The following is a 19,250-nucleotide window of genomic DNA, read 5'->3' on the forward strand; positions in this document are numbered from 1 at the left end:
TACTCGAGTGCACTAAATACGATCTACAACGAAGTATATGGCAAGCAAATTTCTTGCTTTTAGACAGAAATCCATTCACTCTAAAAAAAATACTTGGTCCATGGCCAACTGCACGCCTTCAGAAGAGAGCACTTTTTGCTTTGTAGAAGCTTTTAGAGGGCACCAACATTTTGGAGAAGTATCAAGTTTCAGTTGATCCTTATAAGCTAAATGGGTGATATGGGTGTTGTTCTGGGTTAAAGATTGATTTATGTGGTGATTATGATTTTTACGCAGAGTGTGATTGTTTTCTGTGCTTGCAGTGTAATTACATGTGTTGTGTGTTTGGCTATACGAAATAACTGCTTTTATATATGTCATTGTGTACTGAACTCATGCACAAAACTTTGCGATTCATGTACTGTTAGACTGTATAGTTTTTATTCATGTAGTGTACTACTGAGCGCCATATTTTGTGTCATTATTCTCCCTTTTTACGCAAATTTGTTTCCTTTGCTGAGTGACAAGGAGAAGCCATTGCAGCCATAAAGGCGCCAATCTCTCCTAAAATTCATCTCAATAACAAAAAAGGCGTACAAAGGTGTTTATTTTGCGCTTTTTTCTGTGCCGTCGTAAATGCGATGTATTACATCTGGGGAGCTATAACGTAAGGCTATTCCAAACTGTTTCTTTTCGAGTTCGTCAATCCGCCCTCCCCGATTAATCAAACATATTTAGAACCACCGCCACTTCGCCTACATGTCACCCGACTTCACAAAAACAGCGAGAACTGCTTATCTGATATGACGTGCACACACTGATTACGCATGATTAAACCACACAAAACGTAACCTTTCTTTTTGATTCTACGCCTTTCTGACCATTAGCTTTCCGCGATGGGTCAAAATGTTTTCTCGCTGCGTCCACTTCGCCTGTCTTTGAAGTGACGTCATAAAACCACAAAAATGCACACGTCCAAATGACGTGCGTACATTAAATATGCAATAAGGTGCCGAATAAAACTGAATCTCTTTTCGGAATAGCCGGCGACTGCAATGTTCCGAAAGGAATAGTAAATGTTCGCCTCCGATCCCTCTGGCACTGGCTACTCGGAGCTGCTGGTGAGAATGCATGTATTTGTGTTTATTTCCTGTTTCATGGCAGTATAGCGTTGTCGAATCCTTTTGATAATTAGAAGACATCATTCTGCACAATCTTCGCTGAGGACCAGTTTCATCGGCATTTTAAACCTTCTATTGCACACAGCCTAGATTTTCAACTGGCCAACGCAAGGCAAGCAAGGGGAACCGGACCAATCGCACACGCTGGCCCCAAACTCCTCATTTGGTTATCTACTTTCACTACGCTAGCTTGGTCCCACCGAAACCTTCTCACCGAAACCTTCTCCGTTTCTTGTCAGCCAATTAGATAAGAAAAACCTGCCAATCTTGGCAGTGCTATTAGCTTTGAAGCCAATAAAAGGGATCTCCTATAAACGAGGGCAGCGTCTGATTGGGTGGATCAAACAACGCTGTTGATAACCGCCCGGCGCTTGCGGTGGCGGTTAGGTAAGTTTGAAGTCAGCAGATTGCAATAAAAATAGACTTGAATAGTTTTACATTATAGGGGCTCTACCGTAGTCGCATAAAAAATGAATATAAATATAATGGACTTTAATGTAATTTAATTGTAATTACATTTAATTGTATTTACATTTAATTGTAATTACATTTACGCACTGTTCACCTCACCTATGTAACATTTACCCTATGTAATACCCTCCCTAGAGGGCCTTTAGGGTTATTGTGAAATAAATAAAAAATAAAAAAGCAAACTAAGCACCTTTTAGGCATCGGTTTAGGGATTTCTTGACAAAGTGTCGTTTTATGCCTTCAAGCACGAAGGTAACTAGAACGCTAATGCGTTTCTCCTCAAAGTTCGGGAAGTATTATCTCGAAACTAGTGTCATCCTGAGAATTCGTTCAAAGGGGATCAGCCTTGCGAACGCCACACCTAGAATTTGTAAATTGCAATATGGGCCATAAGATTATCAGTTAAAAACTGAATTAGCGTATACTTCTTAATTAGTAGATAAAGCATTTCAATTTTTTGTGTAAGTGGTGTCCGCAGGTTCGAGTAGATAGCCTCATCAACAAGAATTGTGCTATCTGCTACAGGCAATCTTTAGATAATTTTGAACGTGTTCGCTGAAACACAAGATATATACGACCATTATATTTTTCTCACTCGTCCGCGCCGAGCATAGTGCAGCATGTCATTGCATATTCATTACAATTTGTCTTTTTCCCCTTTTTTTCGTTCTTAGCGCTCCGAACATATAGGATAGATTGGTTTCATTTCATTCGAAATGCTCATTTCATTTCCTACACTCTATGTTTTCAGAGGTAATGAAGCCGTGCTGTGCTTAGTTTCTTTAATTCGCATGGTTCGCTTACTGAACCGTCACAAATTCTTTCTGTCTTTGTTACTGTAACTTATAGGCTAGAATTTCCGGCGCCTGTATGCGGCCGCCATGTTCTTGTTGTTATGATGATAATGGTGAGCTGGCTGCGGGAACGGTGTGGGTGGTGGCGGGCGATAGCGCGTTTGCGATTGCCAGTCACCTGCGATGGCTCTTTGCGAAGCGCTGCAGCCGTCTTACCGTCTCTGCATGCCGGTGAGTGTGCCTCGTTTAATGTGATCACATTTCGGCGGAAATATACCACGGATATAATTTATCAAAAGCACCCTCTGGCGGCGTATGCTTCAAAGGAGGCGCAGTCTCATTTGATTCCTATTCATCGCAGCGTCGTGCACTTGGCCAAGCTTTCTTTTTTATTGCCAGATTCGTGTAATTACACATGTGTCTGAGGGCCCTGAGGCACGGTAAGGAATAGGGTAGACAACCTCTAGTACGGTATACTTTCTTTTAAAGAAGATTATCTTATCTGTGCCGCGCACTACGCCCATACATTAAGCTACATTATTACTCTTTGTCATTTCAATCGCCGCGTGCTCTCAGCATACCGCGACGGACATGTGCGCAGTAAAATGATCTTCAACGTTTTCCGTGCTACATGCAGTCGCAGGGAAAGCTCTAACCAATACGTGTTTACCTAAGACTGACACGAAGCAAGTATGTGAGCAGCGTATTTCGTACTGTCAACGGACACACTCCATAACATAACCGATTAGTGGGCCGGTACAGTGTGCACAAGATAGAAACACTACATTTTACATTGCATCTGCTGCCAGTTATAGGAGCGTTATTATTTCTTTTTTTTTCCTCGCAGTCAGTCATATAACCATGTACGACATCGCTGGAGGTGAAACCAGCTCTGTACGACTGAATACATACGTTTCGTCTAGCCAAGTCTGAGAATCGCACAATTATAGCAGTTCAAGCACCCGCACGCTGCGCGAAACAACGAAACAAAAAATCAAGTCAAGCATTGACGCGCGTGCAGCCCTGTTTCTGTGCAGGCTAGTCATGTGCTGCTTTCTCTTTTCGCAGTCACAAGCACGGCAGCGCGGATCTTTCATGTGCATGAAAAACACAGGACACAAAAACCACCAAGTTCCGTGCAGTGTTGCTTATTATTTTACGTAACGGAACAATCGCTGCGCAAGTTACGAATTCGACACGCGCACCCGAACGCTTTCCGCTTGCCTTTATTTCGTGTTCAAAGCGCCGTTTTGGGTACGGGATGACCTCCGTAAGCTTACTGTCCGGAAAGGGAACCGAGCGAGCCCAAAATAACGACGCCGAAAGGTCGTAAACGGCACTGCTATGCTGTTATCGCATTCCCGCAGCGCCGGTAGGCGAGGCGCACAGTATCGCGTAGTTTACGACAACAAAACGAATAGCCACCTGAGCAAGCTTGCTCGGCACGATGTCCTTTTCTATTTAAGGTCGCTATCCTATATGGTATCGTTTCTCAGGCGCCTTAAGAAACTTGTGCAGTGAATACACTCGGCAAAAGCACAAGCTTCTCTCGCAGGGCTCTTAATTGCGTGAGCAGCTTCCTCTTTCGCTGGTTATTGTTGCAGCCAACGATGGCGCAGTGCCACTCGGACGAATAACTTCTGTACATGCCGTTCAGCAGATGCCGGCGAGAACGCGTCTAAAAACGCAACGTGTGAACACGCACCGAGAGTGCAGCCATCTTCTCTTGTCTCCCGCAATGCCTGCGGTAGCACCTCTGGTGTCGAGGGTAGCCGCACAGCTGAGACTCACCTTACGAGGCTATAAAAAAATCAGGTGTATATAGCCTGCGTGCACTACTACTTCGTTACACACCTTCACGACTGCCAACGATCAACTGATAAAACACTTTCTACCTCGCATTGTCAAAAGCAGCGAAATGACCTAAAAGATAGGACCGTTGAATGCTTTCGGAAAGTTCAAATTCATTCATTGATAACTGTGGAACCAGCCAGAGAATAAAAAAGAAGAAAGAAATAACGTTGAAGTAACTCCAGCTCATCGCGCACGGAGGCAGCGCTTATGGCTTGGTGCAAATAATTAGCAATCTAGTGTTCAAGTTGCACGAGAGTCAGCACTAGCTTTGATGCTGCCACATCCTGCTGCCGCATCACCGAACAAGGGCCACTGCAGCAGAATACCCCCCCCCCCCTTTCACCCCTCCTGTCAAAGGACACGACGACTCGCCCGCCCTCTGTAATTACGCAGTACCTCTTTCGGAGCTGACAAAAGGCTACGGAGACAGGCAACAACATCAACGATAAGAAAAGCGAACTAGTTTGTCTCGCGGAGACCGAGAAAAGAAAGTTATCCAGTCCGTGTGCTTTCGCTTGCGTCCGGGAACGCGCATAGTAAGCAAAAAAACAGCGGTACCAGAAGCAAACGAAAATCGACGTCGCGTGACAAAAGACATCCCTACCGACCACGAGTTTCTCCTGTTCAGCCTCGCGCACCGACCCGATACGTCGCCCGGCACGCAGGGAGTTCGGGACAAGTTCCGTGCTTCGCAGTCGAAGGAGTGGCGCGGCGCCTACAACTCTCTTGCCCCCAAGTCGCGAGAAAGAAAAGGAATTGCCGGACCCCGTCGTCCGACTGTTGCAACCACCTCCGCCGTGCGTTTAGTCAAGAACGCTCTACTACAATATTTGCGCCTTCAATGCATGCTTGATCAGGTACTTCCACAACCACTGAAGTTAAGCCTCGTCGTGGGGCGCAAGGCGCGGTAGTGCGTCTCTTGTACCGCTGTCACATGCGTATAGCTTTAGTTTTTCTCTGGTCCTCAGTACTGCTCGGAACTAACGAGTCAAGATTATAGAGGTTAAGCGGGGACGGTGCCACTGCCTTTGTGCTGAACCGATATAGGTTCTTCCCAGAATAGATTTCATGGCACTCATGCATTGGGATAATTGCTAGAACTCCGTCCAGTTTAGTGGGTACATATATTTTTTTACGTTCGTTGATATTATTGCTTTTGCTGCTGGCAATAACGCTAGCGAGAAATTTCCCGAACCACTCGCCTTTCTGCTTTTCGGTCTATATTCGTTCTCCGGTGACTACTATAGTATGTCTTCCTTGTCACTCTGCTGAGGGCGCGCACACAGTCACCGAATTATTCATCTCGAGAGACTAAACGAACTTCTAATCGAATATATACATATATTTTTTTCGTGCCCACCCGCCTTTGCGGAATATCCTCTTTCCTGTCATCGTGGAAGTTGAGCGTGCTCAGTCATATCCAATAACACTTTCTGTAAATGCATATGATTTCCTAAACTACGAAACCATATCCAAATTTTCATTACTTCAACTTTAATGTTCTAGTTAGCATATCTGCCAATCACAAAAATTTTCTTTTTAATGCGTTAACATTCCTTGGGTAGTTCACGCACATTTCGAGGGCTATCTATCTATCTATCTATCTATCTATCTATCTATCTATCTATCTATCTATCTATCTATCTATCTATCTATCTATCTATCTATCTATCTATCTATCTATCTATCTATCTATCTATCTATCTATCTATCTATCTATCTATGTTTTTATCTAACCGTTTTCCCGCCTTCCTGGGTCATTCAGTAGTTCGTGGGTAATTGTGCTGCTGTACAGAGGTAACAGTGTTCTTATTTGCCGCTCTTCAATGAAGCTGTTTCACACCGACATGGGTCACTGGATATGTGCCAGTAGGCGTGTGCCGCTTCTTAATGAACGTGACTAACGCCACCTTGAGCAACTAAGCATGTGCCACTGGAAATGTGCCGGCCTGCAGTGACGAAACAGATCCCTTAAGTTTATCCGATGCTGGACGGAATCGGACCAACGTCACAAAGGCTCCTAAAAGACAGCAACTTGATCCATTTGCAGTTTGCGCTACAAATGCACTCGGTAAGTGCCGCTGTTGAATGAACGTGTCGCCAACTTGGCTCACTGAGTATGTGCCACTCAGTGCGCGACCATTCGGGGGAACGATTCTCGGAGTTCGCGTGGGCGCCGGCGCGCCACGCTTCTCGTCTCGGAGGCCACGCTCGAACTTCTCAGCAGTGTCACTAGATGGCGCAGCGTGTCCAGAAAGACGCGCGAGAGAGGAGCCCGGTTGTCGCGCGTCGCGTTTCTCAGCCTTTGCACGCACCGGCGTGCCATGCAACTCGGAGGCCACGCGCAGGCTAGTGCCGCCTCCGAGTATTCTTGGGGAAGCGCGAAAGAGGAGTCCTGCTGCAAATAAAAACCTCATGCACAACTCGCTTCAACGGTGGCGATACCTTGCGTCACTATATTGATTCAGTGCTAACGCATTACCGTTTACAGTGGTCGTGAGATGGGTTCTGCCGCAATTTATTTTCTTTATTCTCTTTCGATGCTCTGCTCACCATAAATAAAGTACATGTGATATTACTTAAAACGCCACTCCTAAAGTTCATGCGAGAACGGAGAATCCATTGTGGCGAAATGTGCTGAATAGCCAAAAGGGCGTAACAAAAGTGCCGATACCGATACCGTGCCGATACCTGTAGCGCCATGCCGGCAGCATCGGTGGAAAGGTGAAGAAAAAAAACATATTTTGTTTGGCTAACGCCAATATAACCCCTATTTGCGCTCTACTTATACGTCAACAACGACATTACAATATCGACATACTTTTAATCTGCCAAGAAATAAGACCTGTTGTCAGTTCCTTCGCATGGATTTATGCTGCGGGGAAAGAGTTTTCCCGAGTAGGCACGACGCGGCATTTGATCCTGCTAGAACAGAATATCAGCGGGTTCTGTTCTGATTATTTTGTTAAAAGCTGTTGAACAGCTAGAATGAACTTCTGTGTCTTTTTTGTATGCGTTACAAATTGCATCGTTGAAACCGCTGGCGGCTAGGCTACGCACTCGACCAGCAAAGTGCGCTCCGTGAACGCACTCCTGCCGGAGTGCACTCTTCTGCGAGTACACTCCGCTTGTGGCGTTTAGATTTAGGAAAGTGCACTTAATTTGCCCGCTTGACAGGGATATTATAAACTATCAGCGCGATCAGCAATTGTGTTTTACAGCTCTAGAATTACCGTCTGTGGTTTACATTTGTGCCAGACGGTATTTGATGAACCGGGTTAGAGGAAGCCTCGCGTTCTAATCAACAGTGAGAGCAGGTTCGTACCAATATAAAATACCATTGTATCGCACGCAAATACACCTGAATGTGATTTTATGTGGCCTCCGTTGACCGCGCCACTTCAGTGAAGATAAATATTGCCTCTTGCACATTTCCTTTTCAAACCGCTGCTTCGATCGGGCAGCTTCAGTATCTTTTGCCTAATGTAGCAGAAAACTAGCCCGCATACTTAGACTGAAAATAAAACGGGATGAAAAGGGTTGATGGTTCAGTGAATGTGTTTTTTATGAGTTACACCCGATGGCGCGTTCAACCGATTGCAACAGTTGACAAGACCGTACACATTGGGATGACACGGACGCGGCTGTTAATTCAAGACGAGAAGAAATATCACAACCTAAGCAAATTGAAAAATTGAGATAACCTAAGATCCAATCTGCATGTAGCTATGCGACGGGGCTTTCAGATCCGTTATTATTTGAGATGCGAGCTATAAACGATGCGACACCCGCCGTGGCGGCGTAGTGGTCTTGGTATTGCTCTGCTAAGCCCGAAGGTGCGGGTTAGAATCCTGACGTGAGAGCCGAACTTCAATAAATATTTTTATTATTTCGTTTGAAGGCACATATACAATTGACAGGAAAGGGAAAGTCAGGAGCAGGTTGGCAGCTGCCACCGGAATGTGAACAACGCCTGCGCACTCTTCAGAAAGGGGGAGGAGACAAACGCATCGAAATGCAAGGAAAGAAAAAAGATGACACATCTCGAAAAATAAAACGGAACACACACACACAGTACCAGTCGGGCACACTTGGACCGGACGCTGCAGATCACGCGACTAAACGAATGTTATGAATAAAGGGAAAATCAGACATCCACCCGTTCGTAGCAATTGCTACAAAGGAAACTCATACGGGTTCCTCGAAAGAAAGGCCTCAAAGTTGAAGAAAAATTCGTCCTGGTCCGGGACTCGAACCCGGGACCACCGCCATTGCGGGGCAGCCGCTCTACCATCTGAGCTAACCAGGCGGTTAGCTGATGGCAGGGCGAAGTCGAATTTGTCGACAACACGAAGCAAAGGCAAGTGTTTGACGTAGCAGACTTCGAGTGCTTGCACAGGAGATCACGCTATCTCTATGGTGCACACCAAACAGCCAGACCAACCAGAGCAACCGTCAATACCATCTGCCCTCTTTGATGCATCTCTATATGCCAACTGGACTCCGCCGAAGAGAGGCGACTCTGCTTTATCGCTTATGGCTACGGATGGCTTTCACGAAATCTTACTCCTTCCGCATTGGAATGGCCGACAACGCTCTCTGTAATGCCTGTCTTTGCGAGGAGACGCTGGAACATATTCTGTGCGACTGTCCTGAATATAATGTTCAGCGACAGTCCCTGGCATCTGTTCTAGCGCGCCTTGACAGTAGACCATTGTCCCTCGACACGATTTTCACATGCCGCCGACAGAAGACATGGCAGGTGAAGGCGACAAAGGGACTACTTCGGTTTTTGAAAGAGACGGCATTGGACAAGCGGCTGTGAGAGTGATGTCACGTACCATGCCACATTGATGGACTCCAACGGACGAAGTGTGTGTGCTGTGCTATGTGCTCTCTCTCCCTCTCCCCCTTCCCCATCTTTAATCTCCCCCATCCCTCTCCCATGTGTACGGTAGCAAACCGGTTAAGCTAAACTGGTTAACGTCCCTACCTTTCCTTCTCCACTTTTTCCTTCCTTCCTTCCGGCGGGACACGGATGCCTTCGTCTTCCCGTGTGTGGGCTCGCTTCCCCCGCAAATATTTCGTGGGCGAAGGAAGGCTCTCTCCGCGCACTTCGAGCCGCGGCTTGCCTTACACCAGCAGTCACTTGTACTCGGGGGCATTCATTTGAAGACAATGTCCAGGGTCCGAATTTCTCCCCTCCTGCGTCTGCAGCTGATGCCCGCCATTTGCATACTTTACAGGTGCTTTTTGACAAATACAGTCCGCGGTAGTGTACTTAGTCGGGTAATGTTCAGAAGCCAGCAACCCAAAGACTATGAACGATGGCCTCGTAGACGATACATATACGACACTTTTCCGGTGTCTGCATCGAAACGAGCCTTCATGCTACCATTCACTGTAATTCCGCCATCATGCCGCGCGGCAAATCAGGCGAAAACAAAATAAAGAACCCGAGTATGATACACTGATCATCTTTGTATACTCATCAGGCCTCAACTTCTCATGACAGTTCATCTGGAAAGCATGCAATAAGCCATCAGTATCAGCTACTTCTACTTACAGTGGCTCAGAGGCAGCGCTATTTATGCCTCGGCGGTTCTTATCTTTTCTTTTTTTTTTGGCAGTTATTCGTTTCAGAAGCCCCTATTCTGGCTCTAAAATGCTTCAGTGATTAGGAGACGACGACGAAGTGCCTTCTTCTTAGAACGCTTCTATCTGTGTTCTCTGGTTTCCGACGAATTCTTCGGAATTTCCTGGTGCCTCGGCTCCCGGTTTTGTGGCCATGGACGCGGAGCCTTCCAGAGGCCCTCCTGGCCAGAGGTCATCAAGGCCGTCCCTCACGAGGAAGAGAGGAAGCATGCTCAGTGACACCGAGGACACTGAGTTATACTCGATGTCGGATGAAGACTCATCGGATGATAGCTTCATCACTGTCCGCAGAAAGAGGGCCAAAAGGAGGACTGTCAACGCGAACCCATCAACGCAAGCGAGCACGGCGACTCTGAAGTCAAGGCCTGAACGCTGGCCTCACGCCATCATGTTCGTGCCCGAGGAGCCCTCAAACAACCTCCGACTGCTAAACAGGCAAGAACTATCTGTTTTCTTGGAAGGGGTCGTGCCGAATGAAATTAAGGACATTCGGATAAATACTCGCAAAAATGTCCTCGCAATCGATGTTACCAACGGGAGTGCGCTCGATAAACTGAAGCAAATCTCGGTGTTAGGGCGCATCAAAGTGCGTTCATATATCCCGATGGATGACGCATCCACAGCAGGTGTCATCTATGACATCGATGTCGCCATTCCCAACGCGGACTTGCCTATCCTCGTCAAACCAGCCAGTGAGGGTGTTGTCATCACGCGTGTGAGCCGCCTTGGAACATCGCGCTGCGTCAAACTGATCTTCAAAGGAGATTCCTTACCAACACACGTCAAAGTCGGTCACTTCCGACACCCTGTTCGACCATTCGTACAAAGGCCTCTTCAATGCCATCAGTGCTTTAGGCTAGGACATGTCAAGGGTGTCTGCCCAAACTCGATAGTGTGTCCCCGTTGTGCTGAACCTCACGCGGAGGAGACGTGCCGGGCTACTGTCCTAAAGTGCGGCAACTGTAATGGTTCCCATACTGCCTCGTCTAGGGACTGCCCTCGCATCAAGAAAGAGGTCGCTGTTCTCAAGCAAATGGTTCGGGACAATTCGACACACAGGGAGGCTGCTGCAACGATCCGGCGTCGGCGTCGGCGTCACCGAACCTCCTCAAAAAAGACGGAGCCGCGAAAGGAGAGGGCCACTTCCAGTGTAGCACCCACATTCTCCAATCAGGCCAAAAAGGGGCTGAACAGCACGTGGAAGTCGCCTGAAAGGAATTTGTCTCAAGAAGAATGGCCTGCGCTTCCGAGCCAGCAATCTCCCACAGAACTACAGATTGTCAAGCCCGCTCGGGAGCCTACTCCTGCCGCTGATGCCACGCCCAAAGCAGATCAAGTCCTTTCAATGCTGCGTCCCCTCATAGATGCCATTCGAGTGATTCTGTCGAACCTTCAAACTACGTCTGCTCAAAATGCGCTGAAAGTACTGGACGCCTTGAGCCCAGTACTTGAGTCCCTCGAATAGAGACATGGCCAGCCATCGCCCATCGTTTCGAGAGGAAGTCAAGGCAGCGTCAATCATACAGTGGAACGCAAGAGGACTAAAATCACGCCTTTCGGACTTTCGTCAATATATATATACTAATTTGTTCCCAATCATTGTCATATGTGAGCCTAATGTGTCAAAACCAGTCAGATTATCGGGATACGAAGCTGTTATATCCGCAACAACTAATGCATGCAGCAAAGTCATCGTTTTTATTCGTCGAGAACTGACCTATGTTCGCCAGCCAATTCCGCCTCATGATGAAAATCAATACGTTTGCCTCATCATTAAAAAGGGCAAACTCATGTTTACACTTGTAGGCGTTTATATATCGCCTTCAAGTATCTTTGATCCCAAACGATTAACGAACATCTTGTCTGTGTGCCCTGCCCCATATGTCATCATTGGAGATTTTAATGCGCACCATATAGCATGGGGAAGCGCAAAAACAAATGCAAGAGGGCAAAGACTTGCAAACTTCGCCTGTAACCACGGCCTTTCACTCCTGAATGACGGCAGCCCAACGTTTATACGAGGCGTGAATTATGGCAGCTGTCTTGACCTAGCTTTCGTCTCCAGCACTTTCACAAGATATGTTAAATGGTTTTCGGATATCGAGACACACGGGAGTGATCATATTCCCACATACCTTGTCATCAAAGGAATGTCCAGTCCCACCCCACGGAACACCATTCGATTAATTGATTGGACCACTTTTACTTCCACCATGGAGGATGCTTGTCGAGAGGGCTTGTCCTCTGGATTAGAGGAAGCAATCAAGTCTGCAATGCTACACGCCACGCGCACGGTCACGGTTTCGTCGAAGCACACGGAATTCGATATAGAGTTGGAGCGACTTCGTGCGCTCCGTCGTCGTGCGGAGCGGCGTTACCGGCGTACAAAGTCCATCGAAGACCTTAGGACAGCCAGACGACTACAAAAGAAACTTCAACGTCGCATGGATAGATTGGCATCTCGACGTTGGGCAAGATTTTGCCAGTCACTAGACCCCCGAAAGCCACTTTCCCACATCTGGAGAACCATACGTGGTCTACGTTCCTTCCCTGAACAACGCTTCCCATTCAAGGCGCTGGCGCTCTTCCAGGGGCGGCTAGAGGCTGATGTTGCAGAAGACTTTTGTGCAAGGATCGCTGGCCAAGCAACCGGTCCAGGCTTTCCAGCCCCCAGTCGCATCCCTGTGTCACGTGACGGCCGCATGGATCTTCCATTCATAATGGAGGAACTAGAAGCGGCTCTTGCTCTATGCAGGCGTTCTTCATCCGCGGGACCAGACGGAATATCCTACCGCGCCTTGAACAACCTGAGTGATGGCGCACGAAGAGAACTGTTACATCTCTACAACTTATCTTGGCAGGATGGCATGGTTCCCGAAGAATGGAAGATAAGCCGCTTGGTCCCTCTCCTGAAGCAAGGCAAGTCCCCACTTGAAACCACCTCATACCGCCCTATAGCGCTGGCCAGCTGTGTGGGAAAGATAATGGAAAAGATGATCCTTGCCCGCTTGGAGTGGTACCTGGAGCACTACAACATGCTACCGAATTGCATGGCTAGTTTTCGTCGAGATCGCTCTTCCATAGACAGTGTTGTTGATCTCGCTACGTACGTCCAGCTTCAAAAGTCACGCAAAAGATTATCTGCAGCTCTCTTCTTGGATGTCAAGGGGGCATACGATAACGTATCTCACGAGGCTATCCTCGATGCTCTTGAGATGGTTGGCCTAGGTGGTCGAGTTTTCCAATGGATCTCTCATTACCTTTTTATGAGATCGTTCTTTGTCTGTACCGGTGATGGTAAAACCGCACTACACTACACGTACCGAGGTGTACCTCAAGGCGGTGTACTAAGCCCTACCCTATTCAACCTCACACTCATTGGTCTCGTTGATCATCTGCCAGCAGCGATCAAGATATCAATGTACGCCGACGACATATGTATATGGACCTCAGGTGTGACACGTCCTCAGATACGTGCAAGACTTCAAAAAGCTGCTACTCTAACAGCTCTATACCTCCGCAACCGAGGTCTTGAAATCTCATCAGACAAATGTGCACTGATGGCGTTCACTCGCAAACCAATGACACCCTACGCCATATCAATAAATGGCCAGATAATTTCTTATGAGAAGACTCACAAATTTCTTGGCATAATCATTGATAGAGATCTCTCATGGAGCCCGCACGTTACCTACTTGAAAAAGCGTCTGACAGCAATCTCCCAACTTTTCAAGTTTCTGGGAGGAAAGACTTGGGGAATGTCAGTGCACGCAATGTTGGAATTGTACAGGGCTCTTTTTCTGGGCTTCTTGAGATACAGTTTGCCCGTACTGACCAACACCTGCCAGACAAATCTTCATGCTCTACAGGCTATTCAAGCTCGGGCTCTCAGGGTGTGTCTTGGTTTGCCAAAATGCACATCGACAGCAGCGACTATTGCGATTGCTCAGGACCAACCTATACAAATACACATTGCGGTAGAAGTGTTGAGAGTGCACATTAGGCACGTTGCCCGTGCCTGTTCCCACCATCTGGCAACACTACCATCAGAAAGGCCGCAGGCAGCCTTTTGTACTATGATTTCGGAGTATTACACCTGCCTCCCATCAGGCTACACCCCCGCAACTAAGCCATCGATTCCTCCATGGTGTTTGGCTCGACCCGCAGTGCACCTCACCGTACCAGGAATCAGGAAAAAATCTGAGCTGTCATCACCAGCTCTTAAACAACTAACTCTGCTTCTTTTGCACGAGAGGTACGCCGAACACGTACATATTTATACTGATGGATCGGCAACTCTCCAGTGTTCCTCTGGAGCCGTGGTCTTCCCAGCGAAAGCCACCACCATCAGTTTCAAGACATGTCACCCAACGACACCGATGGCCGCGGAACTTGCAGCCCTTCGCGCTGCACTTCGTCTCGTCAACCAAGAACGACCTCGAAGGTGGTCTATATTCAGTGACTCCAAGGCTGCACTGCAATCCTTGCTATCGGCCCTGCGGCGCGGACCACACGAACAACTGGTATTTGAGATTAGAGAACTCATTCATACCTTAACTGAGAAAGGACACCACGTGACATTTCAGTGGCTTCCAAGTCACTGCGGAGTCATAGGGAACGAACACGCTGATAACGCTGCTCGGTCGGCTCTTCAAGGGGACGAAGAGGAGCCGATACCGTTATCAAGGACCGATGCCGCTCGAAAACTTCGAATAATCAGCCGTCACATCACGTTATCCTTGTGGAACGCTGGAAGTTTTCACAACTACCGACTCCACCAGCTTGACCCCTCCCTACGCCTTTGTATTCCAGCTGGGCTCTGTCGTCGCGAAGCTATCCTGCTTTGTCGCCTATGGCTAGGGGTGGCTTTCACCAAGTCTTTCGCTTACCGAATTGGATGGGCCGACGACGCCTCGTGTGAGGACTGTGGTAACGAAGAGACTTTTGAACACCTTCTTTGTGACTGTCCTCGATATAATTTACAGAGACAATCACTTGCAACCGCGATAGCGCGTTTTGACCACAGACCTCTCACAGAGGAACTCATTTTCAGATACCGCCATCATAAGCCATCGCAGCAGAGGACGGCGAGGGCACTGTTGCGGTTCTTGAGGGCGACAGAACTGGACAGGCGACTGTAGCCTGAACAGATGTTAATGTTGCTACAAGTGTCAGTGTGCTGTGCGATGACAGTGTTCGGTGACAGTGACCGATTGTGATTGTGTGTCTATGCTCCTTCCTTTCCTTATCTCTACTTTGTTTCCACTTTACCTCCCCCTCCCCTCTCTCCCCAGCGTAGGGTAGCCAACCGGATTTTTTTTTTCTCTGGTTAACCTCCCTGCCTTTCCCCTTTCCTCTCTCTCTCTCTCTCTCTCTTCAGTGATGGCACTCCGCTACCAACCATGACATTTCATTCCCTCCCTCCAACTTAAACACGGTCACAAGCCACAAATATTACAGCTTCCTGCCGCATATAAGCGAAACCACAGCGGTGGCACGTCCCTTCCATTTTCCGAGTATACTCTTTCAGCAAGAGAGTGACGCAGGCGAGCAAAGAGAATCGAGCTATGCGGGAGCATTGTAATCTCGGGCCTATACAGCGGCTTCCAATCCAAGCAGCCAATGAAATAAGTGTAACAATGGCGCCGCGAGCTCCGAAAGTCGACGTTGCAATTTCAAAGTTTTCAGTGCCGTGGCTTCGTGCTCCGCCAAACGTGCGACCAGTTCTTACGCGCTCGCGTTGTTCGCTTGCATTCGCAATTATTTCTTTCTGCCCCGAAGGCATTTGCAGCGGCGTAGTTCGAGCATTATGTCTCGTCTCTTTTGCACTGCCTATACTACTTTCGTGAAGCACCGTGAAAATGTCCGTGTATCCATGTTATTTTTCTTCCTCTACCGAGTGTGGCAAGCTTGATGTATTTCAACGTCTGCACTGTACGTCCGCGCTTTCTCGGTGTGCAAACCGGAAATTTCAAGAATACCTCGAGCGACGAATTGCCTCCAGCTCTTCAGGCTTGCGACAAATGTAGCTGTCGTTGCTGCCTCTTCATTGTATTTCTTTATGTTACATTTTTCTTCCTGGGATTTTCTCATTTTCATTCTATGGGTTTTGTAGTCAGCATCCTTGCACACGTATAGGTCCTTGAAGTTTTCGAAATTCTTCTTTCGATTAAAAAAAGAAAACCCTAACCAGAGGTGACGGAACATCAGCCAAACAAATGCAACAGTGTCAAACTCTGCACCAACTTAGCTGGGTTCTGCTTTTTTTTTGTACTTATGTATACGTGTACGGCACTCTAACAGCAAAATGGCACTCTCGTCTTCGTGCGAATAAAAAGAATCTCATCAAGCTCTGCCACTTCTCTCTGCGTGTTCGGCATTCGAGAGATAGAGAGAGAGAGTGATTGGAAAGAGGATGAGGCACAACTTTCTAGAAGTTCGAATGTAGTGCATAACTGGAATAGCGGGGAGGAGGGAGAAAGGGAGGTTGGCACGTGTGGCATCGGCAATTTTAGCTTTAACAGTCGAGAGGGTAAAGTGTAAGGCCGAGGGTATTTCGTCACAGTTGTCTTCTGGCCTGGCCAAATGAAGGTCAAGAATTGCGATTTTGGCAGCGTTCCATATCTTGTCTGTCGTGAGATCAAACGGTGATTCGGTATTTATTTTTGCTCACTTTTGCTGACATTGTAGGGCAGGTATACGACAGCACTAATTTCGTATGGCATTCGGACGCCATGGAAAGCGAGAATAACTCCGAATTGAGCTTTTAAGCTCAATGCAGAATTGGCTTCAGGATTAATTGGGAACGATACACTTCTACGTTTTCATACCACAGATTTATTCTAGAAGTATACAAAATGAACCAGCCATTTAACCCATTATTTTGTTAATCGGTGCGGACGACTTCAACATAACTCGTTTAAGTTCAATGCGACTGAGTGGCTTGCACACTCAAACACGATGGAACCCTTTATTGACGAATGTTGCCCACAGGCAATGTGCCAGCAAAAAAAAATTTAAAAAAATTATTGCTGAGTTTTGACATTGAACGCTAACTTTCTAGCTAAATGCCTTCGTCTAACGCTGTCTGACAGGCAACAACCGCCATTAGCTGGTTTAGAGAAGGAACACAGGATGAGGAGTGAGAAGTGGGGCCAACCGACTGCCTTTCTTTTGGAAGCACGTGCAGGGGAGACAGACCAATGCAAGATCTTCGGCTGCACTGGGGCCACACACGTATGTAAAGGAAATGAAATAAACACCTATGGTTGACACATGACAAGAGCTGTGTGTAGAAATTCTAAACAAAAGCATCGATGGCTTGAGGCGAAATCCTCTTCCCGCTTTCAGCATGGTGTTTCCCTTCTATTGCAGAAAAAGAGTTACGCAAAATGTTTATTTTTGTTCTCGTTGACTGCGCTTATTCTCGAAGTGTTTTGCACATTAAGATAGCAAATAAAATTTTTTTTCGAGTATTTATATGTGCTGTCATTAAAGGGTTAAAACGCGGCTGTATGATCCTGCCCACCATCGGTGGACATACGCCACGCATTTGGCTGCGTAACTGTTTTCGGATGAGAACGAGAAAATGACCTGTAATAAACAACCAATTATGCTGTCTGTTTCGAAGTAGATTGCTGCTCTTCTTAAGCTTCCGAAGAAACTCAACAACATGTTAAATGAATACTTAGCATCAATATTTTTACTAACTAGTAACCAGCTAGCTATAGCTACCCATCTACCTCAATAATATTGATCTTGAATAGCGCCTTGTGAGGATAAATCTCCCCAGGCATTGTCATCTAACTCAGATTGAACTGTAGGCCAAGAGGCGGACGAGTTTTCGCTAGCGCTCAACTGGCGAACTGCATGTTCCGGCACACACTTTTGACCAGTAGCCGAGGGCTAATGGCGAAGAGGCGTCGAATCAGACATAACTATTTTTCTTTTGTTCGGTCAAATCATGCCTAATCCGTGTGTGAACGTTATATCAGATGGGGAGCTAGCGCGGTTTTCGTGACGTCAGTGACAGACATGGGAAATGGGGGTGGTCCGAAAAATTTTTTGGCCAATCGTGGAGGGCTGATTGCAGAATTGGAATAGAAAAGTTTGGAATAGTTTTACGCTATAGCGCCCCTGGCCAGGCGCCCGCCAGTGTTGCGATTCGGGTGCCCTAGCGGTCATTAAGTTTCTATGGCTGGTGATGTGCCAGGTGCCGGGCAATCAAGAGGTCCGGGGTGACGTCCAAGAGATGAGAAACGTGGTTTATCTACAAATAAAAAATTCACATGATGAGCGTTTACGTGTCCTATTACGAGTTCGAGTACTAGTACGAGCATGAGTAGGAGCGCACGTATACGTACGAGTATATATACGAGTCGGAGCATACTCCCACAACACTCAAGATCCAGTTTTTAAGCACTTCTTTTTTCCCCTTTCTCTCGTCGGTTAAATTCACTGGTCTTCTTCTCGGCCAACCACAATCGTTGACCAATTCGCAAAATCCCGCCCATGACGTCGCATCGTCCCGCCGGGCTCCGCCTCCAGTATGCAAAAAAGGTGAGGCGCGCAAACAGGACACAAGAGAAGAGAAGTGGGCGACACGAACGCCTTCTATAGGGACAACAGAACAACACGGCCTTCGTGTTGGGGCAACACGGCGTTCGTGTTGTCCACTTCTCTTGTGTCCTGCCTGCACGCCTCACCTTTATTTGCATAATGAATCCTTACAAACTAGCTTAGCTTATTGTCTTTTTAAGCTCCGCCTGCAGTGTTGTACGTTCGCCTTCGCATACGAGGCAACGACGTGGCAAGCTGGGGAACTCGATGTCGAAGTCGTTCCCATCGAAGTCCTCGACGTTGGGCCCCTTGATCAATTAGTGAGTAAAGTCCGGCAGAGTGGTATTCACGGTAGCGGTTACTTCCACTAAGGACGGTGGCTGTGGTCGCCTCGACGTGAGCGCCTTTGTTCGCGTGTAGCCGTCTATGCAGGGTCCAATCCCGCCCGTCAGCTTTGTTTACGCTGATTTAGTAGCCAGCTCCCTGGTCCTGAGGAAACGACGATACAGCATGAAGGGTCTTCTATAGATGCATGCTTGCGGGTGTAGCATTAATCGTGGAGAACGGATGCCGTGGAAACAGTGCCAAACCTCAATCGTAACAATAGTTAAAAGGGTATCACTGTTTAGGGGAAACTCTCGGCCGCCGGTTAAGCCTCGTACCGGGGCATGTGGGTGACCGCACTTTCTCTCTCATGCTGGTTTGTTGTAAGCCGCGCTCACTCGGCAACACTTCTACTTCACGACCTCCCACACGC

General features: G+C 47.5%; 2 protein-coding genes and 1 non-coding gene across 8 annotated transcripts in view; 1 reads left to right on the top strand and 2 right to left on the bottom strand.

Moving 5' to 3' along the window:
- Nucleotides 1-19,250, bottom strand: part of LOC135902476 (uncharacterized) — an 867,879-nt gene that overhangs the window by 474,209 nt on the left and 374,420 nt on the right. The gene's annotated exons all lie outside the window — the stretch shown is intronic.
- Nucleotides 1-19,250, top strand: part of LOC135916969 (calcitonin gene-related peptide type 1 receptor-like) — a 333,393-nt gene that overhangs the window by 48,811 nt on the left and 265,332 nt on the right. The window lies entirely within an intron of this gene.
- Nucleotides 8,514-8,588, bottom strand: TRNAC-GCA (transfer RNA cysteine (anticodon GCA)). Its single transcript has one exon. It is a non-coding gene; the product is annotated as a tRNA-Cys (tRNA).

Source organism: Dermacentor albipictus, chromosome 1, assembly GCF_038994185.2.
Source record: "Dermacentor albipictus isolate Rhodes 1998 colony chromosome 1, USDA_Dalb.pri_finalv2, whole genome shotgun sequence".
Classification (NCBI taxonomy): domain Eukaryota; kingdom Metazoa; phylum Arthropoda; class Arachnida; order Ixodida; family Ixodidae; genus Dermacentor; species Dermacentor albipictus.